Here is a 16237-nt window from a genome sequence, read left to right as displayed (position 1 = left end):
CTAATTGGGGTGGGAAAAATAATGTCACAGTGATTGATTCATCATAACCTGTAAATCTTAAATGCATGCCATTGTTAGATGTTTGCCTAGGAATAGGATCTCCTGAAAGTCTTGGAAAGAGAGAATCTCCTCTACGGGGGGTGTCGTGAATGAAGATAGATGTGTCTAGTTAGAGGCTTAGAGCTTCGCGTTAACGAGGCTAGACTTTCACTTGGGTGAAGGAATGATGAGTTGAATTAAATAGAGAACCGAAAGAAATATTTGTAGCCTATCTATCCGTCCAAAGGATTTAGTGTTCCATTCTTTCTTAACACTATAACAGAAGAAGGACTAAGGCAACAAGATAAAAGAAGATAAGACCGATATATGGAAGAACATTAGATAAAGAGTTAAAAGAGATAGAAGAAGAAGAAGAAGAAGAAGAAGAAGAAGAAGAAGAAATAGTAGTTTTCTCTCCTTCATACAACGCTCAACTTTATGTAAAAAAAACTTATTTTCCCACCTTGCAGCAATAATGAGGTGTATTTTTTTTTAATGCAAATCACCCTTAAAAATATGCAAACTGTGGGAGAAATATACTCATAAATTAAAATAAAAATAAAAATAAAAGACCTACTTGTTCAACTAAACACTATAAATTAAAATAGGCATTTTGATCTTTCAAAAATCCCATCCATTTATTTAAATGATCCGAACCGAACCGTACCATTTTTTTTTATTAATAGCCTTTAACAAAAATATGCAATTAATAATCTATTAGATAACCAAACTTATTAAATTATCAATATATCCTCAGAAATACCCATTAACATAGGTATAATTCTAAATTAGAAATATAAAACTTAGGAAGAAAATATTGGAAAAAAAATTATATGATGGTCAAAATACCTCTCTAAGTCCAGAAAGATAGCCAAGAAAGTCAGCCCGGATTCGACCACCAGCTTTAAGGTGAAGTGATTCAAAATGCATTGGGTGAAAGCACAATCGAAAAAAAAGTGTTCCAGACTCTAAAATGGCATTACAAAGAGGACAAACAGTAGGGCTTGTGAAGCCAAGATTTTTCCTGGTATGAAAGTCTGTCCAAATATATGCTAGAGAAAATTCTAACCTTGGAGGGAACTTAAATATTTCAGAACCAGGAGCAGTAGGGAGGTTTGACGCCGAAAAGAATAATGATGCTGTAGTAGGACTAGACCGTGTAAATCCCAGAGGAAGTGAATTTCCTACCAACGCTATCCCTGGCCGAGGAGCAGCTGAGCTTGCCTACAAGGGCTCGTATGTCAGCAAATTCCTTGTAGATCCCAAAATCCGCTCTCCTCGGCGGCTGAAAGAGAGAAGAAATCCCAGGAATGGAAGGGCAAGGGAGTGTTGACTACATCTAATACTAGACTAACTATGAACAACCAAATCTATCAAATGCACCTACCAACACGAACTATCCAAGCAGTTGACTACATGTTGCATGCCTTTCACGCATAGTTTTCAGACAAAAAAAAAAACTGTTATCTGCTTGTAGCAAAGCATTCGTATCATCCATCTTATTTCTGTTAGCACTCTAATCATATATGTGAATCCATGTATAGCACAACTAAGAGGATGGAAAGTGATACACCATAATAACTAAAAGCAACAGATGGAAATGATATAGTGACAACTGAAATATTAAAGGTATCAATTAAGCAATTATAGAATTTTATCAATAAAAAGGACTCGATGAACTAAAGGGTACCCGGTAGCATAAATAAACAATCTCATCTATTGTAGGATCAAATCACATAGACTCCATACAGTCCACTATACAGACTCTAAAATTTTGTCCGCTATCTTCTACCACTAGAGATATTAAAATCCGTAATTAGAGATATTAAAATCCATACTAAGGATAAGAAGGGAAATTTATTGCTGGATACCTGCACAGAATATTTACTATCAGGTAGAGATAAGAGCAAAAACATACTCCAACCATCTTCCCTGTTGGAGGTTGGTGTTGTTTGGTGCTCAACCACAGGATCCCTGAACAGGAGAAAATTTAAGGAACAGAGAAGGCAAGAAAACATACTAAATATGTGGATGGGTTCCACCATGCACTGGAAGCTTTTGTTCCTACTCCCATGCAGATATGCTTGCAGTATTGCCCTTTTAGATTGATGAGGGTAAAAGGGCTTTCTGGGTAAATGACCAACCATAACCCCAATCTTGAATTCCATCACTAATCATAGCCGAGTCTCTAACCCAAATGGAAAGTACATTTTTTGCATCATAATGGATGTTAACAAAATTCTAAACAAAAAAGGCTATTTATAAAATTTAATCTTTACTTGTCATTCAAGGATTAAATGACTTATCTACATAACATCTTTTGACCTAACTTTATTTAAGCAATGGACTGCAAAAACCATTCAACTCGACAATGCTCCAGTTTGATCCAAGAATCATAACCAACAATAGGATCGACACAAATGGTGCATCAAGTATAGAATATTATAATAATATAGACCTGAAAACCTAATGCGATATCTTGGTTTTAGATTATAGGTGCACCACCAATTGGTTGACAAATTTGAATTTTCCTTTGGCTTTGCCATCCCGATGTGCATTTGCAAGTCTTTTAGTGTAAGGATTGTCTACAATCACTTTTAATTCTTTACCAAAGAGACCACGATACATGCCTTTGGCATCCTGTATGCTGGTCATTCTCTCTCCTACATGGAGAGAGAACAACTTAAATATGTAAATAGTTTGAACTCACTATCAAAAATATTTTTTTATTAAAGTAATTGAAAATAAAATAAAGTATAATATTATTAAAATAGTCTGCACTCTAATCATATACATAAGGTGCAATTGCATTCCTCATGTCCGCCTGAGTGTCACTTCGTACTAATAGAATCAAATTTGACAAATGTTAATGCTTTGCAAAAGTCTAATTAACATGGGACATCCTTATGATATTAAAATACTATGATGTGACTCATGTATATGGATGCATGTAATAAAACTAATAATCTTCCCACACATGAAAATTATAGATATATCCCCTCAAGTTAACAGTTTCTCAAAACAAAACCGACATGTATATCTAAAGGAGGGAACCCATATAAAATTAACCACCAACCTTGTCACCGAATATCTCTAACTTGTCTACCTTCAAACCATCAGACCTATACTAAATAAAATATCTAGCATTGGTAAGGTGTTTAACCTTGATCTTGGTAGCTTTGATCCATGCACCTGGCCACTTGTCACAAAAGCTGATCCATATAAAAAGAAAAACCATCTTTTTTTTTTTCCTCCAATAAAAAAAAATTCTGCAATTTGTAAAAACGATATGCCAGCATGAAAAATTGGACAAGCACACACAATTAGGCAACCCATCGATCAGTCATCCTAATAATGAAATCAATCATAACATACCTATCTTTTCAACAAATCATAATATTTGCCAGTTTACTCAATTAGATCAACTTCTATATTCTTTCCTTACTCAAATTTGCAGCAGTGGTACCACCAACACATAAGTAAACTAACAAGTTAATATGCCATTCTAAATGTCCAGCAGATTCTGCAAAGTGATAGGAATGGAGGTCTAATAACTCCATACCAGTCTACGTATCAAAGGAGATGATGTCTTGCTGCGGGAGGAGAAGATTCACTGGATCAGAAGAATCCTAAGCCGAGCATTCGAACGGCATTTCTGGCATTTGAATGCTAACATCAGAGAGCAAGAAGGCCTTTGGAAGCGTTCAAACGGCCTTCTTGGTGTTCGAATGCCAGTCCGATTTACCTAGAAAAATTCCTGATACGTTTGAACGCCCGACAGACGTCAAGTTAATTAATAGGTTATTTTGATTAGGTTTTGACTATTTTCTTTCCTTAAGTGAATAGTTCGATTGAGAGACTATATATAAGTTGTTTTATGTGAGTTAGAGTAAGCAATAAGTGATTAGGGATTGTGATCTCTTTTTTTCACCATTATTCTGATGTGGTATTGCTTGATAAGATTCCGTTGGGTTGGAACCTATCAATTGGTATCAGTGTTTCTATGGCCGGTCGGAACCTATCAATTGGTATTAGTGTTTCTGTGGCCAGTTGACGAAACTTTGCTTTTCAACTTGTCGCAAGGTTAAGAAGGATGTCGAAAACATGGGCTACATTGACTAAGGACCATCTCGATGTATTGGAGTTACACTCTTCATTAGAAGCAGTTAGAGGATGGAGAGGCCATGCAAACAATGAATACAAATATGGAAGAGATAAAGGAGCAGATGCTTCATATCACGGAGATACTAGCCAGGATGGAAGGGAGATCGACAATCACTCCGACAAAGGGGGTTGAGAAAGACCATATTGAGGAAGTCCAGTCATGAATCACTCGTTTAGATTTTTCGAAGTTCTCGAGCGAAGATCCTATAAGTTGGATATCCAAGGCGGAGCAATTTTTTGCTTATCAAGGGACGTAACTAGCGGAGAAGGTTAGGCTTGTCGCCTTCCACTTGCAAGACGAGGCCTTGCAATGGTTTCAATGGTAAATGAACCTATTGTCAAATTGGTTGGAGTTCACTTGAGTGTTAACATCGAGGCTCGAACCATCAAAATAATAATAATTTCAATGAAGCCTTGAAGAAGCTGCAACAGATGGGGTCATCAGTGATTATTAGAACGACTTCGATAAATTGGCCTCGAGAGTTTATGGATGTCCAGAGTCGGTGCTGTTGGGTGCTTCATTGGAGGGCAATGGAAGAAGGTACAACTGGAAGCGAAACCTTTTGAGCCTCAAATAATAGCTAATGCCATGACTTACCACGGATGCACGGGAATCAATTTGTGAGGGGATGCAGATACATAGCAGACCGAGGCTTCTACCCATGCCAACCGTGAGGTTGAGTCAGACGCTACTTGTGGACAATAAGACCTTAGGGCAAATGCCAACAGGGGCTCAACCAGATGGTGCTATACAACCTACAACTCCGTCGAGCAATAATTTTCAGCATTTGACTTATGAGAAGATGCGGGAGTGATAGAAAAAGGACTTGTGCTTTAACTGTGACGAAAAGTTCGTCCATGGACACTAATGCAAAGGAGAACAATTATTCGTACTCATAGCTGATTTAGACTTTAATAAAACAATGAATGTGAAGACTTGTCATGCCGCAGAGGTTAGATTGGAGGACTATTTGAAACACCCAAACCTCCAAATACACGTGTAAACCGCGTGGGTAAATCCTTCCACGCGGTATATCACATGACCTGTCAGTACAAGGATTTCACAAGGCACACAACCACACAATTTCACCATAATTAACTCAACTAAAGGAGTCCGGATACAAGTTCCACAGGCCACAACAAGCCTTCCAAATATACATCCAAAATATTACTCTAAAGTCCCAAGAAGATACAACGTCAACATCATACCCTCGCAGGGGCTTAATACAACTACGTACGTACTAAAAAGAAAGAAAGCGGCTACTCCTCGCTACCCGCACCTGCGTCCCCTAGCTCTGAAATAATATGCCACGAGGGGTGAGCTTACAGCCCAGCGAGTAGGATTCATACAATCTAAAATAATGACAGCACAGGTGTATATCCAATGTATGCCCAAATTGCTAACGATAACGACATGCTTATTTAAAATGACTTACCACAATTTACAAGTCAATGCAGTTGATAGAGATTACCAATCACTATCTTGGAACATGCTAGTTTACCAAACATATTATGATCAGTTCACACAGATATAAAGTTTGAGACAATCTCTTATTCGTACACATCTCAATCATAGGTTTACATGTTATGCATAGCAATAAAATAGCAGTTTAGTCATCTCATGTCTACCAAAACAATAATCACATTTATCATCGCTCACCGAGCTATTCACCACACCAGGGTAAATACTCCTACAAAACAATCATCCATCATCACATACATCGAGGGGGGATATATACACATCTAGCGGTAATGTCACCTACACGTGTATGGCGACACTACATGTGACCGGTTGTCTGTGGCCATCAGACTCAGGACCCCGGTCGTAAGCCCATATCTCACTCTCTCTAAATCATCACCGCCCTCGGCGGGAGAATCAGGAGCCCACGGCTCATCAACAGACGCCCTAACCCTGCGTCGTCGGGTACCGCTAGAGTTATATCCCCGCCTCACAATCATATTCTTCTATCATTATAATCTAGTCCTAACTATGCAGTATAACTACCTGAATGCCACACAGGCTTCCCGACCTCAGGTGTAGGCCGCTAATAGTATAGACATATATGATACACTCTGCCCTTAACCCTGGGCTGAGTGAGTAGGGGTACTGCCTAGTCAGAATTCGACTACTAATGATAGGTGGAAGTGGTGCAGTGTTTATGCGTGTATAAAGCATGTTATAGTCATCATGATCATTACAGTCCATATCCACAGCAATCATACATCTATGCAACGGTATACCATACAGGACACATGTAAAGCATTATCATACACATTATCTTTCTCATGATACTATACTGAACAGATTATAAATAACTACATATGCAAAAGATATAACAGGGAGTACCAACTGCATGCATTAATACTGACATTTCCTACTGTATCATGCTATTCTAGATTTGTATAACTCTACTCGCCTGGGAGGTCTCCACGGTAAGGTAAAACTCGTCAGCTAGTCCGGGATCCCAAAATCTTCCTCACGCGGTGTCAATCCTATTAATTCACGCAAGTAAAGTCATTAGCGAACTACTAAAATTAACTATCTTATTAGCAATCAAGGGTATCCTAGGAATCTTATATTATCCCAAAATTAAGGATCAGGCTAATCAAATTAGGTGCAAATGGTAAACAGGGTTATAGGGTCCAAATGGACCCAAATGGGCTAGGCTAGAGGCAATAGGTAGGCTCAAACCTAACCTAATAGGCAAAGGGCCAAGGTGGGCTGCAATTGGGCTGCAGCCCACAAGTTTGGCCGAAGTGGGCTGGATCCAACCACAGCCCACCACAGGCTTGGTTGGTGGGCTGCGGTCTGCAGCCCACCCAACCCAAGCCTAGTGGGCTGGGGTCTGGACCGCAGCCCACCAAGGGGGCTCGGTGGGCTGCGTCTGACCGCAGCCCACCCAAGGGCTCGGTGGGCTGCGTCTGACCGCAGCCCACCAAGGGGAGGGGAAGGGCACGGGGGGTTTAACAAACCCCCCTCCCACCCACCTACCCTCCCTCGATATTCCCCAACCGAGGGAGGAGACGAAGGGGAGGTGGAGAGGCTGATGGGCTGCGGCGGCGCGGCACGAGGCCGGCGGCGCAGCGCGGAGACAGCGGCGGCACGGCACGAGGCCGGCGGCGCAGTGCGGGGACAGCGGCGACGCAGCGCAGAGGCGGCGGCGCAGCGCAGAGACAGCGGCGGCACGGCACGGCACGAGGCGGCGGCGCCGCGCAGAGACGGCGGCGGCAACGGTCCGGCACAGCACGAGGCCGAGGAGGGGAAGGAGAAAGGGAAGAAAAGAAGGGGGTTTACCGGAGGGGGGAGTCGGCGAGTCGGCGGCTGTCGACGGCTGTCGGCGACCACGAGGGAGGGAGAGAGAAGAAGAAGAGTGGCTGCGGTGAGGGGAGGAAGGGATAAGGGAGATGGGGGGAAGGGTGGCGTGCACGGCAAGGAAGGGAAGAGAAGAAGAAAAGGAAAGAGGGAGGGTGGCAGGCCGACGCACGTGCTCGGCACGTGCGTCGGTCAGGATTTTTTTTTTTTTTTTTTTTTTTTTTTTTTTTTTTTTTTTTTTTTTTTTTTTTTTTAATTTGGGGTGTTACAACTATCCCCAACAACAGGGAATTTCGCCCTCGAAATTACGCACCTGAGTCGATAAATAAATGAGGGTAGGTAGACTGAATCTCTTCCTCAGGCTCCCATGTAGCTTCCTCTACTCCATGATGCCGCCAAAGGACCTTGACCAGTGGTACGACTCTTCTTCGGAGCGTCTTCACGCATCTATCAATGATCCGTACTGGTTGCTCCTCATAGGACAAGTCCCGATTTAGCTGGATAGGTTCTTCCCTCAAAACATGTGACGGGTCATGTAGGTACTTCCTCAACACTGACACATGAAATACATTATGAATCTGTGATAGCTCTGATGGCAAATCCACCCGGTAAGCAACCGGTCCGATCCGTGCCAAGATCTCATAAGGGCCTATATAACGAGGGCTCAGCTTGCCCTTCTTCCCAAACCGAAATACCCCTTTCCATGGCGAGACCTTGAGGAAAACTTTGTCCCCGACTAGGAACTCTAGGTCTCGACGCCGACGGTCAGCATAACTCTTCTGTCGACTCTGGGCAACCTGTAAGTGTTCCCGTACCTTCCGCACTTTGTCCACAGTCTCCTGTATCAGCTCTGAGCTCTCTATCTTCCGTTCCCCCACTTCATCCCAACTGACAGGTGTCCGACATTTCCGTCCATATAACGCTTCATAGGGGGGCATCCCAATGCTGGAGTGATGACTATTATTATAGGCGAACTCAATTAGGGGAAGGTGTCGGTCCCAACTGAGTCCGAAGTCTGCAACTGAGGCACGTAGCATGTCCTCCAAGGTCTGAATCGTCCGCTCTGACTGACCGTCAGTCTGAGGATGATAGGCAGTGCTAAATTGCAATTTGGTACCCAGTGACTTAGCAAAATGATGCCACAGCCTAGAGGTGAACCTGGGGTCACGGTCAGAAGTAATGGAGACTGGTGCCCCATGGCGAGCAAAGATCTCATCCCGGAATAAAGTGGCTCGATGATCCATAGAATCAGTGGTACTGACTGGGAGGAAGTGAGCTGACTTCGTCAATCGATCCACAATCACCCATATAGAGTCCTTTTTCTTCAAGGTCTTCGGCAGACCCACCACAAAGTCCATGGTGATATGCTCCCATTTCCACTCAGGAATAGGTAATGGCCTGAGTGTCCCAGCCGGCCTCTGATGTTCAATTTTGACCTGCTGACAAATCAAGCATCGAGCTACAAACTCTGCAATACTCTTCTTCAATCCTGGCCACCAAAAGTATCTACGAACATCATGGTACATCTTCGTCTCCCCAGGGTGCACACTGTAAGATGTCTGGTGGGCTTCCTCTAAAATCTCCCGACGGAGTCCGCCCACGTCAGGTACACAGAATCTATCTCCAAACTTCAGGGTTCCCAATCCATCAAGGCAAAAACCCTTTTTACCTGAGTCTCGAACCTGCTGGAGGACTTGCAGTAAATAGGGGTCTTCTGCCTGTGCAACTCTGATCCTCTCCGCTAGAGTCGGCCTCACGGTTAACTGGGCCAGCAGTCCAGTACCCACATCTTTGGCTATGATGTGCACGTCCATCTTCTGCAGTTCTCGAAGGATGTCCTGCTGCTGCGTAATCAAACTAGCCAAGTTCCCCATCGACTTTCTGCTCAAGGCATCTGCCACTACATTTGCCTTCCCAGGGTGGTAGTTAATAGTGCAGTCATAATCATTCACCAGCTCAAGCCACCTGCGCTGTCTCATGTTCAGCTCCCTCTGGGTGAATAGGTACTTCAAACTCTTGTGGTCAGTGAAGATCTCGCACTTCTCCCCGTAAAGATAATGCCTCCAAATCTTCAGGGCGAACACTACCGCTGCTAGCTCCAAGTCGTGGGTAGGGTAGTTCCGCTCATGGTTCTTGAGCTGCCTGGATGCATAAGCGACAACTCCGCCCTCCTGCATGAGCACACAACCCAAGCCTGAGTATGAAGCATCACAGTAGACCTGGTAGCCTCCTCCACTGCGAGGAACTACAAGGACGGGTGCAGATGTAAGTCTCTTCTTCAGCTCTTGGAAGCTCTCCTCACAATCAGCCGTCCATTCAAAACACTGGTCCTTCCGGGTTAGCTTAGTGAGGGGACTGGCAATTTTCGAAAATCCTCCCACAAAGCGCCGATAATACCCGGCCAAACCCAAGAAACTACGGACCTCCGAGACGGTACTCGGTTGCCTCCAATTGAGAACGGCAGTGATCTTGGATTGATCAACCCGGATGCCCTCTCCTGAGACCACATGCCCAAGGAACACCACCTCCTCCAGCCAAAAATCACACTTGGAGAACTTAGCAAATAACTTTTCTCTCCTTAGCATCTGTAGTACCAAACGAAGGTGCTCTTCATGCTCCCGCTCTGAGGCAGAGTAAATCAAGATGTCATCAATGAACACCACCACGAACCGATCCAAGAAAGGGCGGAAGACTCGGTTCATCAAGTCCATAAAGATAGCTGGTGCATTGGTCAAGCCGAAAGGCATAACCAAAAACTCATACAACCCGTACCGGGTACGGAAAGCGGTTTTTGGGACGTCCGCTTCCCTAATCCTCAGCTGATGATACCCCGATCTCAGATCGATCTTCGAGAAGACGCGCGCTCCACGCAATTGATCAAACAAGTCCTCAATGCGAGGCAATGGGTACTTGTTCTTCACAGTCAGCTGGTTCAGTTGCCGATAATCAATGCAAAGGCGGAGGGTACCATCCTTCTTCTTCACAAACAAGACTGGAGCGCCCCAAGGAGATGAGCTAGGCCGGATAAGTCCCCTACTCAGGAGGTCATCAATCTGCTCTCTCAGCTCTTCCATCTCCTTCGGAGCCATACGGTAGGGTGCCTTGGAGACTGGTCCCGCCCCCGGGATCAGGTCAATGATGAACTCAACTCCTCTGTCTGGGGGAAGCCCTAGAATGTCCTCGGGGAAAACATCTGGGAACTCCTGCACCACTGGTAAGTCAGTCAGGGTTTGGGTCCCAGCTGACTCGATAGACATGATTGCCACCAACTGTGATCGGTCCACCTGTCGATCCTTACACAATCGACACTCAATGCCATCATTAAGCTGTAAGATGACCTCCTTGCTGTAGCAGTTGATACTGGCATGGTAGGCGGCTAACCAATCCATCCCCAGGATTAGGTCAAAGTCCTGCATCTCGAGGGGTAGGAGGTCCGCCTTAAAGTCCCACTCGCCAAAAGTCAAGGTGCAAGAGCGATAAACATGGCGGACTTCCAGGAAATCTCCAAGTGGGGTGGCTATGACTAAGGGCTCCACAAGAGGTCCCGGCGCCACATCCGCATTTTCCAGGAAAGACGTAGAAATAAAGGAATGGGTGGCCCCGGGGTCAAATAAAATCCTAGCGGTGTGTGCAAATAAAGTCATAGTACCTGCCATTACGTATATAAGCCTTAACTAAAAATAGGAAACACATTTTTCACAATATGTAAATTGCATATGGTTAGGAAGGAGGATCTAATATTATTTATGAATAGGACATACGCAAAACTTAAAACATGCTTAATTTACTCGGTTACCTGTGGCCACGTCATTGGATGCTTCGGCATCCCGCAGGGTCATAGCAAAGACCCGGCCGGTACGTCCGCCCCGCCCTCTGCTAGGAGGTCCCGATCGCGCGCCCCCACGACCCCTACTTGCGGCAGTACTGGCTCCCGATGCTCCAGATATAACAGGCGGGATAGGAGTGGCTGGCGCTCTGCCCAACAGGGGACACTGCGTGCGGATATGCCCGGACTCTCCACACTGGAAGCAGGTAACTCGAGCCCCGAGGCAGTCACGAGATATGTGACCCCTCTTGCCGCAAGCAAAACAAACCCGACCCTCAGGGGTAGACGGCCGTGCAAAACCACCACTGCCCGCACTGCTCAAGACTGCTGCCGACCTCCCGCCACCAACTGAAGGTCGGGCCCTACTCGGCCCGCCTGAACCCTGAGGGCTGGGTCTACTCGGGGTAGCACTAGATCCCGCGCCACCCGCATAAGGGTGACACCTCGGTCGTGGGAAGGTCCCACCAGAATGGCCTCCACGTGGACGCCCATCAAAGCGGCCCGTACGACCCGCTGCCCGCTCCTGATGCTGTGAGCGCTCCTCAAGTAAGTCCCTCTCCGCTATCCCCGCATTCTCTACCAGTTCTGCATATGTCAGGTTCTTCACCATGTTCACCTGCTTGCGGATCTCGATTCGGAGGCCCATCTTGAACTGGTCAGCCCTAGCAGTATCATCCGGTATAACTCTAGGGCAGAAGCGGGACAAGGCATTGAATCTGTCCTCGTACTGAGCCACTGTCATATCCCCCTGCCTCAACTGGGTAAACTCCCTCGTCAGCTCGAAACGCAGGGATGCAGGGAAATATTTCTGGTCGAAGGAGTCCGAAAATGCCCTCCAAGTGATGTACTCCCCAGCAAGGCGATCTGGCATCAGGCGTTCTGTGGCTCTCCACCACTCTTCCGCCTCCCCACGGAGAAGGAAGGTGGCAAAGGTCACCTGACGACTCTCCGGGCACTCAAACGCAGTCAGGATCTTCCGTACATCCACCATCCACCTATTTGCCTCCATGGGGTCTGTCGTGCCGCTGAACAAAGGGGGGCTAAGCTGCATGAACCGGTTCAGCGACCAGGCGGACCCACCTCCAGTCTGCTCAGCCGGAGTAAAATGACCTAGCGGCTCCCTCGGTATGTGCATCCCAGACATGGCTGCCGTGCGCTCTCGCACTAACTCCTCGATGAGCCTCTCTTGCTGTCTGACAAGCTGTCCCAGAGCCTCAATGCTAGCTGAAGCACCGACTGCTGGTTCGTCGACAGGGGCTGGAGCCCGTCCACGACCAGTCGCACGAACAGACCGAGCACGTCTAGGCGGCATTCCTGCTAAGTTCAAAGCAGTTTAGCTCTTAATTCACAAGTATAGCGCAAGTCGTGAGTGACTATATTATTCATTACTCCTAAGTATTCCTTATTATTATTCATTTCCTATGTATTTGGATGATATATAGGAAGACTTGCCGGATTTATGGTGAACCATAGCTCTGATACCAAGTTGAAACACCCAAACCTCCAAATACACGTGTAAACCGCGTGGGTAAATCCTTCCACGCGGTATATCACATGACCTGTCAGTACAAGGATTTCACAAGGCACACAACCACACAATTTCACCATAATTAACTCAACTAAAGGAGTCCGGATACAAGTTCCACAGGCCACAACAAGCCTTCCAAATATACATCCAAAATATTACTCTAAAGTCCCAAGAAGATACAACGTCAACATCATACCCTCGCAGGGGCTTAATACAACTACGTACGTACTAAAAAGAAAGAAAGCGGCTACTCCTCGCTACCCGCACCTGCGTCCCCTAGCTCTGAAATAATATGCCACGAGGGGTGAGCTTACAGCCCAGCGAGTAGGATTCATACAATCTAAAATAATGACAGCACAGGTGTATATCCAATGTATGCCCAAATTGCTAACGATAACGACATGCTTATTTAAAATGACTTACCACAATTTACAAGTCAATGCAGTTGATAGAGATTACCAATCACTATCTTGGAACATGCTAGTTTACCAAACATATTATGATCAGTTCACACAGATATAAAGTTTGAGACAATCTCTTATTCGTACACATCTCAATCATAGGTTTACATGTTATGCATAGCAATAAAATAGCAGTTTAGTCATCTCATGTCTACCAAAACAATAATCACATTTATCATCGCTCACCGAGCTATTCACCACACCAGGGTAAATACTCCTACAAAACAATCATCCATCATCACATACATCGAGGGGGGATATATACACATCTAGCGGTAATGTCACCTACACGTGTATGGCGACACTACATGTGACCGGTTGTCTGTGGCCATCAGACTCAGGACCCCGGTCGTAAGCCCATATCTCACTCTCTCTAAATCATCACCGCCCTCGGCGGGAGAATCAGGAGCCCACGGCTCATCAACAGACGCCCTAACCCTGCGTCGTCGGGTACCGCTAGAGTTATATCCCCGCCTCACAATCATATTCTTCTATCATTATAATCTAGTCCTAACTATGCAGTATAACTACCTGAATGCCACACAGGCTTCCCGACCTCAGGTGTAGGCCGCTAATAGTATAGACATATATGATACACTCTGCCCTTAACCCTGGGCTGAGTGAGTAGGGGTACTGCCTAGTCAGAATTCGACTACTAATGATAGGTGGAAGTGGTGCAGTGTTTATGCGTGTATAAAGCATGTTATAGTCATCATGATCATTACAGTCCATATCCACAGCAATCATACATCTATGCAACGGTATACCATACAGGACACATGTAAAGCATTATCATACACATTATCTTTCTCATGATACTATACTGAACAGATTATAAATAACTACATATGCAAAAGATATAACAGGGAGTACCAACTGCATGCATTAATACTGACATTTCCTACTGTATCATGCTATTCTAGATTTGTATAACTCTACTCGCCTGGGAGGTCTCCACGGTAAGGTAAAACTCGTCAGCTAGTCCGGGATCCCAAAATCTTCCTCACGCGGTGTCAATCCTATTAATTCACGCAAGTAAAGTCATTAGCGAACTACTAAAATTAACTATCTTATTAGCAATCAAGGGTATCCTAGGAATCTTATATTATCCCAAAATTAAGGATCAGGCTAATCAAATTAGGTGCAAATGGTAAACAGGGTTATAGGGTCCAAATGGACCCAAATGGGCTAGGCTAGAGGCAATAGGTAGGCTCAAACCTAACCTAATAGGCAAAGGGCCAAGGTGGGCTGCAATTGGGCTGCAGCCCACAAGTTTGGCCGAAGTGGGCTGGATCCAACCACAGCCCACCACAGGCTTGGTTGGTGGGCTGCGGTCTGCAGCCCACCCAACCCAAGCCTAGTGGGCTGGGGTCTGGACCGCAGCCCACCAAGGGGGCTCGGTGGGCTGCGTCTGACCGCAGCCCACCCAAGGGCTCGGTGGGCTGCGTCTGACCGCAGCCCACCAAGGGGAGGGGAAGGGCACGGGGGGTTTAACAAACCCCCCTCCCACCCACCTACCCTCCCTCGATATTCCCCAACCGAGGGAGGAGACGAAGGGGAGGTGGAGAGGCTGATGGGCTGCGGCGGCGCGGCACGAGGCCGGCGGCGCAGCGCGGAGACAGCGGCGGCACGGCACGAGGCCGGCGGCGCAGTGCGGGGACAGCGGCGACGCAGCGCAGAGGCGGCGGCGCAGCGCAGAGACAGCGGCGGCACGGCACGGCACGAGGCGGCGGCGCCGCGCAGAGACGGCGGCGGCAACGGTCCGGCACAGCACGAGGCCGAGGAGGGGAAGGAGAAAGGGAAGAAAAGAAGGGGGTTTACCGGAGGGGGGAGTCGGCGAGTCGGCGGCTGTCGACGGCTGTCGGCGACCACGAGGGAGGGAGAGAGAAGAAGAAGAGTGGCTGCGGTGAGGGGAGGAAGGGATAAGGGAGATGGGGGGAAGGGTGGCGTGCACGGCAAGGAAGGGAAGAGAAGAAGAAAAGGAAAGAGGGAGGGTGGCAGGCCGACGCACGTGCTCGGCACGTGCGTCGGTCAGGATTTTTTTTTTTTTTTTTTTTTTTTTTTTTTTTTTTTTTTTTTTTTTTTTTTTTTTTAATTTGGGGTGTTACACTATTGCTTCCTTCTCGATATGTATCGCTTATTAGGATTACAAGGCTTCAATATCGTCTTGGGGGTGCAGTGGTTACATAGTTTAGAAACTATTGTCTTTAACTGTAAAAATTTAATAATAGAGTTTCAGACGGTGGGGAAGAAGTATCGATTGCAAAAGGATGTAGGGGCAGGCTTTCAAATAGGACAAATGGACTTGCTGCAATGGATGATGAAGCGAGGGCATTCTTGATGATGAGGATGGAGACGACTCCAATCAAGCCACTACCAGTTGAGCGAAACCTATGAGATCCGGGTCAGATATTCGAACTTATGCAGTGCCACCAATAGAGGGGAAGAATTGTAATTGGAGGATGCTGCGTGAAAAGATTTTGAGGAGCTAAAGCTGCAATTTCTACATCTAAACCTTAAGAACATGGTTTGTTTTTAAGGGGAGGAGAGTAATAGAAATGGAGGTCTAACCACTCCATTCTAGTTTACAAAACAAAGGAGACGACATCTGGCCTTGGAAGGAGAAGATTCATTAGATCGGAAAAATTCTGAGCCGAGCATTCGAATGGTCTTTCTAGCATTCAAACGACAGTCCAATTTGCCTGGCAAGTTAAATAATAGGTTATTTTGATTAGGTTTTAGCTATTTCTTTCCTTAAGTGATTAATCCGATTGAGAGACTAAATAGAGGTTGCTTTATGTGAGTTAGGATAAGCAATAAAAGTATTTTCTTCTCTTTTCTCTTCTCTCTCAAGTCCAGTCAGGGGCTAAGGTTTGTGATCTCTTCTTTTCATCATTATTCTACTG

This window comes from Typha angustifolia, chromosome 8, assembly GCF_048772165.1.
Source record: "Typha angustifolia cultivar Huaian chromosome 8, ASM4877216v1, whole genome shotgun sequence".
Lineage (NCBI taxonomy): Eukaryota > Viridiplantae > Streptophyta > Magnoliopsida > Poales > Typhaceae > Typha > Typha angustifolia.
The sequence above is the reverse complement of the archived record's forward strand: the minus strand, read 5'-3'. Positions refer to the sequence as shown.